Below are 18701 nucleotides of genomic sequence, written 5' to 3'. Positions count from 1 at the left end.
CATCTATTTCTAACAATTTTCGATCATCCTCAAAAAGTATACAAAATTAGTCATTTTATTTGGAAACTTTTCAAAAGAATGTTATGAAAGACTTAGCATTTCATGCGGATGTAACTAAAATGTCGTTATTTGAATGTCATTTTAAACCATTGAATCATTGTGTCGTAATATTGCCATATTATTTTTTTTCTTTCAAAAGGAATTTAGTGCCAAAACTTCTTAAACACGTCTCTGCAATTCATCGCGGCGAATTTAAAAAAGAAAAAAACGTGCATGTGCGGTTGGGCCTTAGGGGCGAAAGCCCTCTCTACAGCAATATTTGTATGCGCGCAGACACGGCAAAACGCTTTTACTTATGGGGCTACTTATTCATTTTTACATTATATACGTCGAGTGTGGGTAAAAGGCACGCCGCACGCCGCGTCTAATAATAATGGAGCATCAATATCTCATCAGCATGCATTTGTAGCGGCTCAGGGGGAGGCAAATTTATCGAGATTTCGACACTGCAGCCTCCTTAAATTACATTTTAATTTTTCTCGCATGAAATATGACGCGGGCCGCCGACAGAAATTTCCATTTCAACGCTGTCCTGAGATAAGAAAGGCAAGAAAAAAATCTAATTACAAAACGCAGTCTTCGCGGCTGCTAAAAGCACTTAGGGATATATAAGTAGGGGGATGTATGGTGTGGATTTTTTCACTTTGAATAGCTTAATGGGGTGCTGGTTTTAGTCATTAGCACGAGTCGAAATTTTTCAAATGGCGCCAAATTATTGTGATCAAAGGAGGAATTAATTAAGAGATTAAGATCATTCCACAAAAGCTTTCGACTCCTGCCCGCAGATCCACTTCAATCCAGTTCGGTCTCGCGTGTGTGTGGTGCGTTGATGGAATGGCTGATTTATGCTGCTGCGTTTTTGCGCATCTCCATATTTGATTGTCATTCATCTTGTGGAAATAATTCTGCCGCTTTGGCTGCCGAAGTATTTAAAAAGTGATTAAGCCCAAGGTGCTTTCATCTCAATCTGGCCGGCGTAAATTATGATGGCTGCCTGCTTATTTTAATGACCAATAATGGTTGCCGCGGCTGCCGAGAGCAGACTTATCTCATAAATATAATGATAGACGCGAGAGCAGCCAAACATGATAGATATTAAAGGTATCCACCTTGTGCTGTCACGAGAGCAGTGCAAAAAATATGAGGTCTAAATCAAGACTCCCAGGGAAAAATATTATACATACACACACACACACACACACACACCGCCGCCGTTCTGCTCTCCGCTTGTTATTATTTTATAAAAGAGACTCGCCTTTCTGCCTGCCTGCCCAGACCATCGAAAAGCACTTCTCTCATGTTTTATTTTAACGACGAGTTTTGTATTAAAATGCTCTTAATAGGCATCAACCGCCGCCGCCGCCGCCACTGCTGCTGCTGCTGCTGCAGAGCAGTGTCTTTAAACAACGCGGACAAGTGAAAAAATTATTCATACATGAATGATGAAAAGCTTATGTGGAAGACCTTGATGAAGTGGAAGTGAGCCCTGATCGAGACCCGTACCACTTAAATTGTACTTAAATTGGCCGGCAGTGAGGCGATGATTAGCTTTGGTTTCTTCTTAATGATTAACCTCAATGACATTAATTAGAAGAATATTTTTTACGTTCTATACCTGTTATTCTATGCTAAGGAATTTTAATGGTATCAACTTAAATTAATGACTGTTAATTTAATTTCTCTTTTCTCTGTATTCTCAGTGCAAAAAAATTGAATTAAAAGTTTTATTGTTGATAGTGATCATTTTTTATCAGCGGGTTTCGAAGAGAAGTCAGGTTTTTAAGCCTATTGTCAATGTTGAGAACCTTTAAAAAGCTACAAACGCAAAATTGTTTATTACTAAAAACTTGTAAAATACGTTAACGCCAAAATCGAGCCAAATGCGTTGAAAAATATGCTATTCGAGCGCTTTCCTGCGGCTGAAAAATTATTGCGGCACCAATTTAGCGGGCAAATTGCGTTTGATTGCGCTTGAATATTGAGTGCACGGGTAGAGAGAGTTATATTTACAGCGCTGCTACAAAGCAGGGTAATAATTTTAAAAATTCCATTAAAAATAAACCCCCGCCAGGCGAATCAAAAATACGCGGCGCGCTGAAATGCAATCCCCGAAAAACAGCGAAAATATGTATACAGCCCGGACGACGGGGAAGGGACGTGTAAATTGCAGGCAAAGTGGAGCGGGCGTGCGTGAGGGCTCATCGTGTAGCTGCAGAGAGGCAAGAGCGAGTGGTGCAAAAACCAAATTGGCGCATTTTCACGCCGTCCGCCAGCAATGATGAAATGGCCGGCAAGCCTCCTGAGAACGGCCGCAGGAATGATGGACGGCCGCTGTGAGGCCTGCGTGTCTGCATGTCACAAGCAATCATGCAAATTCGCATCACCAGAGAGAGAGAGAGAGAGAGCTGGAGCGAGGAGCTTGTTCGGCGTGAGGGGCGACGACGAGTGGGGGCGAATTACAAAAACCACCAACTGCTTTAATTTTCTATGGATGGTTTTATTTTAAAATAAATTACAATCAAATATTATCGAACATGTCGCTATTATTTTAATTTGATAGACGGTACAGATTCTTTTTTTAGTGTTTTCGAACGGTATTTTTCTCCTAATTGCGTGAATATAGAGAGATGACATTACATCAGCTTGAGTGTAAAGAGAGAATGCGTTTGAGACCACCAATATAATTTATTATACATAGCAATTATGCCAATATTAGAGTTAAGTAATCAATAAATCCGCTTTTACAATCAATATGTGAGACTTAATCATTCAAAATCTCCCGCCCTGAACGTCTCCCTGTGTGGCGAACTGGGTGTGTTTTTCGAAACACTCGCCTCTGGAATTTTGATTCAAAAAGTGCGTTGCGTGATTTCAGAACAGATCCACTTAAAATTTTGTGTTTATGTGTGTGAGTCAGTCTCCTCTTCCTTTGCGGAAAAATAATAATCAGGCAAGAATTCAGCGGCATTTTAAATGCGTTCTTTCCAACGATGTATGGCACTTAAAAGATTTTGATCCGGCACGTGTTCGTTTTATCAAAGACGAGAGTTTAGCAAAAGCATTGCGTCAAAATTCCAAGAGGCGCATACAATATAATCATATACAGTAATCATATTATTCGTAATCAATATAGCATAATTATAACACGAGATGTACACAATTTTTTTTATAACATTGACTCAAGAATCAAAAGCTGATTAGATTAGATTTGTATACAATTGTTGCTCTTGCAAATCAAGAAACCTTCACAATTTGCACGTTTTCCATTTACTAAAACAAATATAGCAGCAGCAGCAGCGTTGGAAATAATAAGGGAGCTGTGTGTTTGTGTGCTCAGCAGTTGTGGCGTGTGTGTGTGTGTATCAAAACTAATTAATTGTACGTATATAATTATATCGTAATTGTACACAGTAGACGAGTCTTTTAACAGTTTGGCATACTTTTAGTGTTTGCAATCGAATCCCTCAGTAACTGCACTCTGGTTAGCTCTTAAGCACAAACGAGGAGTAAAAGATCAGGCCCTGCTGGTTTCGTTACAAAAATTACCATATATTATGACACGTGGCGCAGCAGAGGTGTGAGTTACGTATATGTAAAACCTGAATATAAACGTGAATTGCGGTCACTGAGGAATGATCCCTCGTATACATTGATGTTTATTCTACATGCAGAAACTTTTAATGGGGTTAATATCAGGTTGAATCAGACCTCTTAAAAATGAATCGAGAGAGTGAATAGGTGTAGAGAGAAAAAGGATAAAGCAACGGACATTTTTGTCATTTGTGTGTTCGCCAAGGTCTGATTGAACTGCTGTGATTAGTGTGAGGCGTGCGATCTTAAAAAATTCACAATCTTCCCTTACAATGTAATTATCTCAAGTACGAATTTCAAGTTGCATTTTGCCTCCCGTCGCTATCTCTACAGAGTATTAAGACTTTTGCATCCACAGTACGAAAACCTCATTCACGATGTTTTTCGTATAATTATTTACAAACAAATAATTCACCACTAGTCTGGCACTATAATTGATTATTTTTGTATTATTGATTGCTACTTCCTAAGGTGAGACACAATGTGTTGACTTCTTTAATTACTTAAACGCGCTTTACTTCAGGCAAAACTCGAACGAATCTTTTTTGAAAAGCACTACAACATGGATTTCACATTTTGTCGCGATACTGCTTTTGCGGTACTTTTAGGAATAAATACATAATAATTTCGCACTCGTCTCTCCTTCGCTAGTTTTATGCAACGTGTCTTTTCGCTTATTTAATGTACACACCCATTTAACAACAACACCTATTGAATTCAGCTCTGTACACTCAAATTATATACTTTCGTCGTGTGTCCTCCTTCCGTATGTAATTAATGCAGCAGTTACGTATCTCGAGTGATGTCTTTGCACTTTTGTTAGGCTCGGCTTATTCATTGGATACTTTTTTTATCAATATAATGGTATTAAATCCTCGTGTGTTCAGCATCATCGTAGCAAGAGTATTCATTTTAATATCGTACGTATGTAATGTTTACAATAATGCATAATATATTCACAAAAAACGCACACGTTTTGAACAACTCAGGCTGTCTGTCGAAGAAAGAAGAGTGCACGATCGTCTCACGTGTCCGCTTGGGAAACAACAAAACTTAAACATAAATTGGCACAACCGATGACGTGAATATTCAATGAGAACTCGCACGGCAGTCGTCAAACTGTCCGAAAGATTCTGCGCACTGACATTTAGTGTCCTACTCAATGAGCGGAGTGCTATGCTGCGGCTCCTCCGAGATGATTGGTTTGACGTCGTCGTATACGTTACGTGGCAGTACGGATGAAGAGTGATCGTATTTGTGGTGCAGCATCGCTCCGTGATATCTTTGGTTTTCTGCAACGAGAGAACAAACGAAAAAGAGGTGTGATTATTTTGCCTCAAAATGCGCCTTATTTTATACTAGAGCCAAAACCAAACACCGTGCATTTAGGTTTTCCGCAAAACTGCTCTGGCAAGCCGGAATATGAATTGAAAACATACAAAACTACATCATAAACTTGGCATGGGCTATTAAACTAACATCACATGGTTCCAAGTGTGCATAAGTTAAAAACTTTCGATCGATTTAACAGAAACAGATATTTAAAATATATATATACATATCACTTCCCTGAGGTACTACTTCGTATTTCAATGATTTAAAATAAATTTTTAAGGAAAAACATCCAAAACAACAATTGGTGGGTACTGAATACCCTGAACCAGTTTTAATTAGAAGAATTTAAAATTATTATTTGAAATTAAGTTTCCCTCCTATTTCATGATGATTTTTATTGAAATACAAAATTTTGGATGGGTTCTACAGGCTATTGATTAAATTTCTATAGCTTTTGAACCGTGGTGCTCGATCCTCAAAACAAATTTTTGTTGAAAGCATTTCACATGACATAATTATGTCTTTCATGCGCAAGATTTTCGGGGCGCTGAATTTGGGCTCCGCACACACCTCTCCTTCTGCCCTTTTTTGTCTGGGATAATGCGTGTGCGCGAGTGGAGAAGAGAGCACCCCAGACAAATTTAATATGGGCAATAAATCAGCAATGATGTGTAATATTTCTGTGAAAAATGGCCAATTTTCGTAGCACACACAGCGCAGCGGTGTGCATTAGAAATATGTATGTGTACGCACGAGGAGCAGCTAGAGCGAAAGAATGGAGCGGGACTCTTGAATTTCAAATTCCAGTCACAAAAAAGAAACTTTTTCTGCATATAAGTAGGAGAGAAATATGCCCGAGGCGTGAATTATGGCCGAAATATTCATTCCTCGTGCAATTTACGACGCGGCCCCTTGATTTATCTGACTCCAACAAAAGCATTTTTGCACTTTTTCGGGGCGGGACCCTCGTTCGCGGTGCACGTCCTGTTGGCATCAATCAACGTCACGCAGCGGGATTAGCGAGAGAATAATTCCCGAAAACAAAGCAGTCAAAATTTGTCTCTTCGGCCGTACATCAGTGAGCTCGTTTCGAAGTCGGGCGGCGAGCGCTCTCTGCGCGTATATTTTTACAATTCTAAACACGCCTCTGAATTTACCGAGAGTGTGATAAATCGCGAGTACATTTCATCTGCAAAGGCGCACAATTCCCGCCCGGTCTGCAGTATTGTTAGCAGTCCATAATTTCCGGGCAATAGCGTCTCACCTTTGCGGAGAGATATGAATGAAACGCGTCGCATAGTCACACCGTTTCTCAATTTGAGCAACAAAGTGTAAGCGCCGCGCGCGCAGAGCAAAAAAGGCTTGCTGCACGGCGTCAGCAAAAACGCGATACACCGAGCCAGCCAGCCAGCGAGCCAAATAAATAAAAAAGGCAACTCTGACTGTTGTCTCAAATAAATCTCGCGTGAAACTTTCTGGAGGAAGTTGATAAAAAAGCCGCTGTGCCTTACAAAAATGTGCGAGAGCAGCAAGCGGCGGACCGTTTTTGCTTAAGCCCGCGCCTGGCGACAACACACACACCATGCTTAGGGTTGTGAAAAATCGGAGAACACATTATAATCACCTTGCCCTAGCTTTTTTCCTACTTTGTTCAAAATTATTGCACCACCAAGCTGTCTGGAGCTACAATTAAAGCTGGAAAATATAAATTGTATGCCAAGAGGAATATTTATAAAAAGTATTCCTCCACTGAATTATAATTAATTAATTTTTTGAATGTCTGCATCTATCAAAAGATTTTAATACTAAATTTCAAATAAATCACAAATTTTAGATTAATAAATATTTGCCAAAAATCATTCACTGCTTTTTATCCACATTTTTAAGGATTCAAAAACAATCAGGGCAAGCTAAAATCAGCGACAAGGGATGATGGAGACAAAAGCATATCGTTACCAAATATTAAAGAGACAATAGTCGAATGTACAATTCCTCTCTCATGACACAAATCCTCAACTTTATTCTCAAACATATCCCGAGAAATATTACAAACAGAAAACAATTTTGCACATCCCCTGTTTCAATTAACTCAAGAGATGCCTTTCCTCCAAAATTTGGCATTTGCACCGCAGTAACTGAATTGCATAGAAAAACTTATTCCCGAGTAAAAGCTGCATGTGTCTGTCTGTACGATTGTGAAGGAGCTCAAACAATTGTTTATAGGCTTGGTTGCAAAATCAGATTCTAAAGAATGGCGAAGTTTCCGCAACATTGCCAGCCAGTGCCGCGCGCGCGACAGTATTAATATGGTGTATATATACGTAATATGTGTGCAGTGCATACATGCCTCACTGAACTCAAATTCAGGGCATTTCGACCATGAATCTCGCCGCCTCTGACAGCACCAACAGAGAGACTCTTTTCTTTTGGTCGCATGCTCTTGCAAATGGAGAAGAGACAGCGAAAGAAAAACGAGAATTGGAGCTCAGTGTGTGTGAATGCAGCGATGATGCGATTATACTTCAAATGCTCTCTCGTGCTGAAATATACCTTGCGAAACGGAATAAGCGCAGAGTGCTTGCGATTGGCATTTTGAGTCGTCTGCGGCTTATCGGACTTCTTGAAGTTGTGCCTGTTCAATTTATTCTCAAACGTTGTATATCATTTTAAAGTCTTGAATCTGGTTTAAAAACGAAATTAATGCATTGTTGAGCGAAATTCACATGCATAATTTCGTCAAAGTTCCTGCTGCTATTGGTCATCTTTTGTTTTTGCAAATTTTTTATTGCAAGAAATATTTCCTCCAGTGATCACAGATGAAAATACGCAGTTCAAAAAATAAATAATATTTGGATTTGGATTTTTATTACTGGCAGTTTCAATTAGCAATTAGAATATTTTTTGTGCTAAACTAGACATTCTCCACTAGAGTGGGTGGCGCAAGCCTGTGCTCCAAAGCATGCAGCTTTCAGCAAGTAGTGCGACATTTACATTCGCCAAGGAAGCAAGTGGAAAAGAGCACCGCTTGCGTCTGGGCGACGACTAGAGATTTCTCAAGAGAAGAAATGCACCCAAGGATAAGATATTAAATCGCGTCTCCCGCCGCCATGGGTGCGCTGCATTTGTTTGGATAAGTGAGGACCATAATTCTCGGTGACCTATAAATCCATCGGCCATAAATGCACTTCTTCAGCAGTGTGCTTGCTTGCTGGCTGGCTGAGCAAATGGAAAAGCACGAGCATCACTGTGGCCGAGCGAGAATAATGTATTGGGAGACGATGGCTTGCGCCGCTTCTTGGGCGCATCTCTCTGCCGGCACTCCATTATGAATGGGCGAAAACTTTTTACTTGATCAAAACTTATTCCTGAGCCACACAAACCATCCATTATAATATAAAACTAACGGATCACCGAGCAGTTCTATTTAGAAAATGAATGGCCGGTGATAATTCATCCCTGCTGTGTGTGCACCCTCGCAGTATATGTTATCCCATAGATACCACGCGCAGAAAGATGTTGCTCAGACCAGTGCACTTTCTGTATTCGTCTTCATTTCTGCACACACTGTTGAGAAACTTTGTTCCAACTGCACTGTTGCAACGTTCGCGAAACTTTTTCTTGCACGCTGAACTCAGGATGCAATCAATGTTGCGTTGGGTGTTTCGATTTATACAAATTGATTATTTCCAAGCCAAGAGGAAGATCTTTTTTATCTCAATTAATGTCATCATTATTAAATATTACTTAAAAATAAAACTAATACTTGAAAATGTTTCGTATGCTGAGTGTCACTTGCTTTTACACTACTTTTGCCATGCCGCATAATTTTTTTTATTCTTGAGTGAGTCTTATGACTCACTATTTTAAACACTGGTTTTAATTAAAATTAATTTCAATGTGACTTGAGCAGCGTGTGTAACATCTTGCCTCGACTGTTGTGTGTCTGAGCTCAAGTTTGTAATTTGCATCAGCGTAGACGCTGTGTGTAACCCTTTTTCATTGTTGATGCAAAACACTTGTCTCTTGTCTGCCGGGCTAAGCCGCTAAGCGCGCCTCAAGCTCAAGGAACCAACTTTACGCTGTGTGAAAAGTAGTTATTTCGAGATTAGAAGAGCGGAGGCAGGCGCCCAAGAGCAGCAGTACCAACTTTCTGTGCCGGAGAGAGAGAAGAAGGAACACACATTCTTAATTAGAACACACAGGGTCCATCAAAACACGCATCTTCAATTAGAAATCCCGTTCCGAATCAGATTTATAGCTGTTTATTTTTGGGACACACTCGCGCCCATCAACTTAGCTTCTTAACCTTGCAGGATTGATCTGTTCCGAGAAAGCGGCTAATTATTGACGAAGTTTTAATTATATGAACAAACAAGGCTGCATATATCATTTATGGTTTTTACTTGCCTCTGCAAATTATTTATAGTTTAGTCACTAAAATAATTATTGAATCCTTTTCAAGAGTGATTCCTAATTAGATGGATTTTTTCGTATTGATATCAAACATACAAATGGACCTCGTCAACTTTATTAGACAAATTTATCAAGGTTAAAATTGGATAAATGTTTTATTTTGTTTTACAAAGCAATTATTATTTTTTTTAAGTTTTGAATTGTGATGAAACAAGAATCACATAGTATTAAGAGAAAGTTACATGCTCATATATGGAAGCGGAGGACGCACATATAGTTTGTACTCGTGATTGCAGTTTAATTGTTGTTGGAGCTTATCTCCGGCAATCGGCACGAGGGGGTTGGCCAGGCGCACACAGCACGGGGCTAATTAATTGGCATTCAAAACTCGACGGCCGCAGCTCTGATGACACCGAGTGCATCGCGTGATGCCAGATAGTGGCAGATTTAATTAAAATGGCCAGCGCAGCGTGCAACATCTTGCTGGCTGCCGCTCTCCGCCTTTAATTCGCAGCATCTGGCGTCCGCCAAACTCTGCCGGCACTTCAATAATTAACCAACCAGAATGCTTTATTGCCGAGCAAGGGGTGCAAAAATATATATAAATTAATCCCTGGCGCGGCAAACGCGGCGCGGCGAGTCTCAAAAAACACACGAATGCGATGATGAACGGCCCGGACCAAACTTTAATATAACTTTTGTGGAAAAATAAATGGCCGCACAGTTGCTGCTCCTGCTGCTGAGTTATTATAAATTGAGTCTGGCACTTACATGAGCAAAAGGAGCAAGCAACTTTGTAGTTTATTCTTTGCAAAGTAAATATTAGTCCAGGCCTATCTCTTTGTTCAGATTTGCTATTTTAAATTCAAAATGAAGCGAATTTAAAAATAAAAATATTTTAAGCATTACGAATCCCTTTGATCTGTTTATGATGTATATTTTTACTTTAGTATTTATGTTGCATACTATATCATATTTTTTCGTTAAATAAAATATGTAAGTAAGGCCCATGTTAATTCGACGCTTTTGTATTCCTTGTGACTGACAATGAGAATCGGCTGTCGGCTGCCATTTTTTCAATATCGACAGCTGTGTGAATAACCTTCACTGCGGCAGACCTGTCTGCGCAAGCAGGGTGAAAATTTTGCAATTATTGGCATGATGGCGGCGTATTAAGCAGCACTGTATAGGCTCGACGCGCACTTATTTGTTTTGCCTCCGGCATTGTAGCTTTCGGTACCTGATGCGGCAATTTAATTGCTATCAATCATGCACGTTTTGCAAGCCACCGACGTGTGTCTCGCATGTCAAGAGACCACCCACCCAGTGTGCCAATCAGGCGACCTACATCAAATCGCAGGTGACAAAAGCCGTAGCTGCGAGTCGAGAGGAAGTCGCTCCCCGGTTTGGCTTCTCTTTTCAATACGCACTCTGGTCATATTGCCAAATCGGAATGTGGGATCTTGCATGCGAAATCTGCGCGTTTGCTGATGTGATGATGTCACTCCGCGGCCCGATCGGAGGATGTGTCGCGATTGAACACACATCAATCTCTGCGTTTGCAATCGAGTCCATTTCTGCCCAAACCCGCAACCGTCTCTATGCTTTCGAATTTCGTTTTCTCGATCCGGTCTCCACTCGAATGATTTACGCCGCCAGCTGCCACGCAGTTGTCCGTCCACTTTGCCGAAATAAAAAGCAAGGCGCTCTCGCCTGCTGGTAGCGCGCCCGAAATGAGCTTTGACACGTTTTTGCGCCTGATGCATATTAAGGCAAAACTAATTCTCAAATTTATAGCAGCAATAAAAATACCAACGCCAAGATTAATCGGCACCAGACAATGCAGATTAATGCCGCAGCCGCGCCACTGGGTCAATGTAAACACCAACAATTAATTTATTCACTCTCGCTGCTGGTTAATTTGGGAAAATCAAAACACACGCAACCCGTCTGCGCCATTACCGTGCTTTCGGCAAAGGATTTATTTATTTGTTTACCTTTGATTTAACTATTTTTGTTTTGTCTACCTCGCTGAAATTAAAATAATCACACTTCGGTTGATCAAATTAGCATGCCAAAGCATCAGACACGAATTTAAGTCATTAGGCAAAGTGTTTTGATTGTTATTATGATAGCTAGCAAGAGGAGCAAAGAATTGCAAAAATAAGAAAAAATTTTATGAGTAATTATTTGTTTTCATGAGAAAAATTGGATAAATTCAATTCAAGTCCAATAATTTCATCCAATTAATTTTTCAAATAATTACCAAGGCCAAAAAAATCAACTTGATTTTGAAGAGGAAAAACTTGCTCATTTCCTGCTGTTTTTGCAAATAATTTATTTTCATCAAGTTGTTTTTCTGGCAGAGTGTACAACTATTTTCCATATCAACTACTCTCAGTTTCAAGCTTGGACATGATGGCGTGCTGTGCCGCAAATTGCATGCATCCAGGGAGGGAGGAAAGACTGCTGCTCGCAGCATGCACATCCGCGGCGCCCGTTTCAGAGTGAGTGTGTGCCAGCAGCAGTACACAAAATCAATAATTATTTTGTCTCGCCACGGCAATAAATCTGGCAACAATGCCGTACCCATTTCTACCCGGCACTTGTATTGCACACGTGCTCGTCTCCCCCAATAAATTCAAAATGGTAAGAGCACAGCACTAGACAAATCGTTATTTCACACAGTCTTTTTAAATTAATCTTAGTTTCAAGGAATGGGCTTTATTAATTAAATTAATAAAAATAAAAATTTTGAAAAGGGTTGTTTTTATCAGAAATGGTGCGTTAAAAGTATGCATCTCTTGATCCCTTTTATATTTTGATCTTCAATTACGACCGCAATCACTCGTTTTCACTGTCCAATATTTCAGAATCCACTGCAGTTGAGTCTGTGGTCATGGATTTTTATTTTTAGGCATATATTTCTACTGATGAGGCCTGAGGGGTCGAAACAATATCTCTCTATTAAATTTTTCTCTTCAATTGCCAACTTTCAGCAACTAATTCTAGCTACTTTTCTTATGGTTAAGGAGTCATATTTTGCAACTAACTTTTGCATTTTATTTATCAAAGTAAAAAACAAAGCAAATATTTTTTATCTAGCGAGCAATTTCCATTAAAACTTAACTTGCTTGTGCTTTTGTTGGGAAAATGCAAACTTTATAGCCAAATAATTTTAAACTGAATCAGCAAGTCCCCGCTGGTGGCGGAAACATAAAGCACTTGATATAAACCACTTTTCGTCTGTGAAAAAGCAGTTTGGACAAAAGCGACAGCACAAGGACCATCTCTCAGCAATATTTCCCCGGGGTGTGATCGCAATTTTTCCTTCAAGAAGGGTTGAAGGCTGCTTTTCTTATTTAAAAGAATACTATGCAAGGCACATTATGGTCGGTTTCGAGTGGTGTAATTTTAAGCGTGTGCGAGAGAAGCGAGAGAATAAAATAACAAGACGAATCGGCCTTTTGGGGCGCCCTCGTCGAGCATATTTCACCGCCGCCTTTAAATTCTCATTTGAATCTAAATACATTTTAAAGTGTGTGTCTCGCTTGGCGTAATAAATGTTATTTTTATACAAATTTCATCTGCTCTTCTTGTAAGGCGGCGAAATTGCACGCTGATATTAATACTAGTACATTTATAGCGACGGCGGCTGCTGCCGCTGGAGAAGTGGCGCGTATAATAATAGAATATTTAATACGGGCGCAAATGTGCTGTTGCTGAGTGAGAGATGGGCACTTAAATTATTTATACCACCACTTCACATACATCGCTTGATTAATGCGTCCGCCGTGTGGCAAAACTTCATTTTAGCAAATTTTATCAGCGCAAACACAGACGCGAATTAAATTTTTGCACAAATTGCCCGAGGGTTTAATTGAATTTGTAATACCCGAACGAAAACATCCATTCGTGAATACCAGGTCGAGCTCGATCTGAAGATTGTGCACGTGTCCAACACTACATATTTTGGAAACAATGCGAATAAGGGACAGTAAAATCCTCCTTTATTCCACCTTGCGAGGTCAACGCACTTTTCATACCAGGTCACTTCTAAAATGTAAAACTTTCTCTATTGATTTTTGCACTGGCTGAAGGGGCATAATATTTATGAGGGTCGCTTTAATATTTATGACCTTCAATATGCACCCAACATACTCAGGTGTTTACTGTTATATTCTAATAAATAGCTGAGGTAGTCACCGAAAGGTGGCACGCATTTGGACTAAGATACATTTTTTCAAGTATTGTATGATCTTCAGGGTGGCAAGCAGAAAAAACGGTGTTTTTGCCCTTCAATGACGAAGAAACGGCAAATTTTCTTTAAGAATTTCTAGTACAGTATTACTGCAGGTAATACGCGCCAAAAAAGCAGCATTTTTAATGGTTTAAGTAAAGTTTTAACGCCTTCGAACATTATTCTATGGATCTTTCAAGCTGTCGTAAAACTACTCGGCCTGAACTGTCCCCAAAGCGCGCCTGCAGACCCAACCCAAGGCACGGCGCGCGGACGCCAGCCGCTATACCCAAGAACCACTGATTTTTGTATAAAATTGGCCTTTCTTTATTTTGCAGGCGAGCCATTAAGATTATTCTGCATTGATAGCCTTAGCAAGTTGTTCATTGAGTTTATTGTTCATCGAATTTAGCATCACAAGCAATAAATAAATAAATTGAATCAATTAGGCTTATTTACGTAAACCTTTCAAAGTCGTGAAAGATATACTAATAATTAGTTATTCAAGGGTTCCAGCATTGCCAGCTAAATACAAAACAATATTTTGAAAAAAAGTAGACACAAAAGAACAAAGTTGTAATCGCATCCGTTTTCTTCTATACATTATAATTAAAGTAGAAAATAGAGTAGGAGATATTTCACTCCGTTATATATTTTTCTACAGGAAAAACGAGCGTGAGCATCAGACAGAAGCGTCCAGAATTAAGCTAAGCCTGGCGTTCACCATAAATCAGGAGCTGCTGGACCAGCAGAGAGCGTTTGTGAGTGTAAATGGCCACACCTCAGAGGCACATGATGCGCAAACATATTTTCCGCAGGCAGCAGCGGTGGAAAAAGAGGAAAAGCGTGGCATTTTCCAGCAGCACAGCAGCTCTAAAACAAAATGCAATATTCATGCAAGCCGAGGAGAGAGAGAGAGAGAGAGAGAGGGAGAGAGAGAGAAAGAGCTGGGTCGCGTTGCTTTTTAAAACGTCGGCTTGTTTGCTCGGCGTTCTCTCTCTAATTAGTGGATGATAAAGAGCCGGTCGGCGTGTCCACCGCTTAATAAAAATAAACTGCACGTGCAATACACCTGCTGAATTATCGCCGGCGCGCATTTCGAAGGTAAATAACACAAGTTTATAGGAAACGTAGCGGCCAAGTTAAGTTCAGACACCCTCGCCCGCTACTGCTGCCGGGTAATATTGTAATTTATGGGCCAAAGTTGGCGCGCATGATTTACTTTCCCCTTTTGTTTTTGCCAGGCCCGAATCTTCCGCGCTTCTTCCAGCGCGGGATACTTTGTGTGCAGCGATAATAATTGTTTGCTTAGGCGCGTGCTGCTGCTAGTTGGTGATGTATTCTCCACTCTCTACGAGTCGCGTGCGGAATATTATTGTAGGCCATATTGGAACTGGATGGTGCAGATAACAGAGAAGTTCTGCACACCGCTCGGTAACGTCGGACGCACTCTTTCCCTTGCAGGATGCACCGAGGCATACGTGCCAAAAGGCTTAGCAGTCAGCTCTAATTTTACTCATGCTTGTTTCTTCCTGCGCAAATGGGCCTACAGAATACTGCAAAAATAATAAATTACTAAAGGATGATCGCTTGCGGTGCTTATTGTTAGTCGCTTCAATATTCAATTATTCCTTTTGCATTTCATGATTAGAGATTTTTATAAATCAAGCAGCTGGAATTTGGATCAAATATTTTTTTGGAAAAAATACTGATTACTTCAACCAAATACTCCTTTTTGAATAAAATAAACCATTGAAACCAACTTTTCTCTTTTGGGGGCTATATTATTATTTTTAGGCGCTTTAGTAAATAATTACTTAGCATTCCTTGTAGAAAACATTAATATTATTGTAGCGGTTCCCGCTCACACTCGCGTTAACTCAGTTTGTAACCTATAGATGTCGCTATTCTTTATGATATAAGCTTTTCTCATTTACCCTGTATAATTTACCTTCACTGACCGCTCACCTACGCACGCATACGGTCATGTCGCATTTACCTCTCCGGCCGGGAGTATAATGTCGTGCGCATATTTGACGCTTATAATAACTATAATAGACCCGAAGATAATATCGGGGTAAGCATTGATTATAACTGTGATAATTAATATTTGTTATGTTCTCGACTCTCATATTAATGCGTTGATTAATTGTTCATATTATATTGACTTTCCTTTGAGATTTTATTGTGAATATTTATTGTGTAATATTTACAGTCTTAATTATGTATTAAATACTACGACTACAAAGGAACTAGATGCATTTCCTTTTGGCTCGAACCCAGTATCCCACAGTATTCAATGAGCACCATTTGATTCAATAACTCTTTGGTGAGGAAAGAAAAGAGCAGTATTCTTTACCGAGAGTGCGGCTCTACGTTTACTCTTGTTGCCTAGGGTCATGCATCGGAGGCTGTTAATAAAGCAGACAGACGATAAAATTATTTTTACAACTTCATAAAGTGATTTTTAAGTAGCCATAAAATCTGAGAGCGCCAGCCAGTGTGATTCCATGATGGCGCGAGCGAGTGAGCCGCGCGCTCAAAAATACAGAGGCAGCTCCACTCACTGAGCGAGCAGCGGCGGCAATAAAATAATAATAACGCCACACCCTCTCTTATATAACAGGTGGATAGTTATTCTGTTTATGGCCCATCAAAAATGTTAAACCCTATGGCAGCAGCAGCAGCAGGTCTTTTTATTATTGTTATGACTGCGGCGTTATGGCTCGTGTGTGAATAAATTATCGCCGCGCTTATTCTTTTGTTTTACGACCGCATGAAATGCGTTTTTGATTGCCCACTGCGGCCTCGCCGAATTGCGAATTCGCCGTCAAGTCGACGACGCAGCTTGGGGCAGGTCGCGGCAGCAACGGCGGTCTCCTGCGCTCTTGTCTATCCATGCATAATTAGCAGCAAGCAGCGCGAGTTGTTCATCTGGCGCGTCGCCTCATCTTTCTTTTCATCGCGACGAAAACACAGTCTGCTGACCTACTTCTGTACAAAACGCTTGCTTTTGCATTCGATTCTTTGTGTCCAAAGTCTTTCACAAAATACCGCACACGTGGCATAGGCATTTGAAAGATTGCAGCAGAGGGTCGCATTCTCCGTTCCAAAGACCACCGGGAAATTTCCTATTATTATAATACCCCTCCACTATTCCTATACAACCCTCCACTAAACTGCCACAAATTTTGAAAATAATATGTACTCCTAAATCAATCAGTTAACTTTCGTTACTTCAGCTCGCATAAGAGAAAAAAATATTTGTGGTTGTTTATTTTTGAAGCCAGCTCTGGCATGATGAATTTCAAATTCAAGATCATTCTGCAAGATTTAATCGTTAATTTATTTGATTGAGCTTTCATATTTAACTCCTGAATTTAGCAATAGGAAATTAAGAGGAGGATAGAGAGTCTCAAACCCAGACAAATGTTAATTGAAATACTATCCAACCACAAATTCCAATTAAATTGAAAAATAAAAAATCCCCCTTTCCACAGTTTTTGCTTGCACGCATTTTCAGAGGCCTTGTTACAAAATAGTCTGGTAAATATCCCCAAATATGCTGTTGGAAAACAATTTTGGCGTCGGCCACTGCGCGATTTATTTAGCCCGTCTTCCGCTCTTGTGTTCGACGACTTGTATGCTCGGCTCCAGATAGTTTTTATTGCTTTGTTGAGCAAGTAAGAAACAAAAAGCGGGCAGTGTGCGGGAAGGCGGGGGCGTGATATTTATTGCGATAAAATGCTGATACCGGACGTGGACAGAGCACTCGAGACGTCGCTCTGCTTGTGCAAACACAATGAATCCGACGCCGGCGCCTCGAAGCGTGCTCTCTCCGCTCGCCACCGCCGCGCCGCTTTTTGTTTTTCCTGCCAGCAGCTCGCCGGGACCGTCTGCATTATGCATGAGCGCAATTTTCGAACCAACCCTGCGCTTCTGCAACTCGAAAAATGCAAATTCATCCCAGCAGCAGTTTTATTAATGGCCTCGGCTCATTTTTGCATGCTCAATTTTTGCTGCAGTTGATCATGCGCCGCGCTCTCTTTTGCTCCGGCTGCAAGATAATTTATCGTTTTTTGTTCCTGTTTCCTCCGCAATTGCGCGACGGAGAAATGGAGCTTTTAGTTTCTCTGCTCTCTTTTTCGCTCTGCGCGCTGCGCTGTCTCATTGCGATGCATTGCGCTCGGCCTAGCCATGCGAAACGGAAAAGCCAAAAGGAAAAATAGGAAGCAGACAAAGAGAGCTAAAGCGCCGAGCCACCATAAATTTGCTCCGTGTCCCTGTGTCATTCGCCCGAATGCGAAAACAGTCATGCTTAAAATTAGACTCGGCATTATTTTATGGATCGTGCACAAACTGCGAAAGGAGGAAAAATACAAATGAGTTTTGCAGTCCGATCGAAGCTCCATGTCTAGATTCTGACTTGTGCAAATCATTACTTCCCCGTCTCTTGCAATTAGAGCCGCAAATCGAAGCAGATGGCTCAATTGAAATATTGAATTCCAAGATGAGAGGCATTTAAATCGAGAATTATTAATACACACACTCGCGCTGATAAAGCAAACAGCACAGCCTGCGGAATGTTTATGAGGTGGCAGCATCGAGAGCGCAGCAGTTTACAGACTATTATTACTGCCGCCGCCGCGATATGTGCGTATTCCTGCGTTGGCCGGATGTATTACCTTATAGTTAAACCATACTTAACAAGCCATAAAATAATTCACTCGCCTGCGAATGGCGAGAAAAACATCGCTCAACCACGGCGGCGCACAGATAGAAATCGCGCGCAGACTTCCACCGACGACCGATTGGAATGCTATTTTGAATAAAATATTTACTGCTGCCGTTTGAACGGCCAACGGCGATTTGGAACGCCGCGGATTTAATCAGGTATGTTCGGCGTGTTGCGCGTTTGTTTGTTTGGCCAAAAGATCAAATCAGTCAAATAATCGCGTGGGTGGCGCGCCAACTTTAATTCTTTTAACTTCTTTCTGAGTGTTCTATATATAGCGAGGAATGGAATTAATGGTCCATTATTTGCTTCCCAATATTTACAACA

The 18701-nt window shown here is 40.6% G+C and overlaps 1 protein-coding gene across 2 annotated transcripts in view; it reads right to left on the bottom strand.

The window, feature by feature from the left end:
• Positions 1 to 2536: 2536 nt before the first annotated feature.
• Ubx (Ultrabithorax) overlaps positions 2537 to 18701 on the bottom strand; it is a 106172-nt gene continuing 90007 nt past the window's right edge. For both annotated transcript variants that reach the window (XM_065480132.1, XM_065480134.1), the window contains exon 3: positions 2537 to 4943. The gene's annotated coding sequence lies outside the window, so the exon portion shown is untranslated. The remainder of the gene's footprint in view (positions 4944 to 18701) is intronic.

The sequence above is a fragment of the Cloeon dipterum genome, chromosome 2 (assembly GCF_949628265.1).
Source record: "Cloeon dipterum chromosome 2, ieCloDipt1.1, whole genome shotgun sequence".
In the NCBI taxonomy this organism is placed as follows: Eukaryota; Metazoa; Arthropoda; class Insecta; order Ephemeroptera; family Baetidae; genus Cloeon; species Cloeon dipterum.
This window is presented reverse-complemented; position numbering and strand designations above follow the sequence as displayed.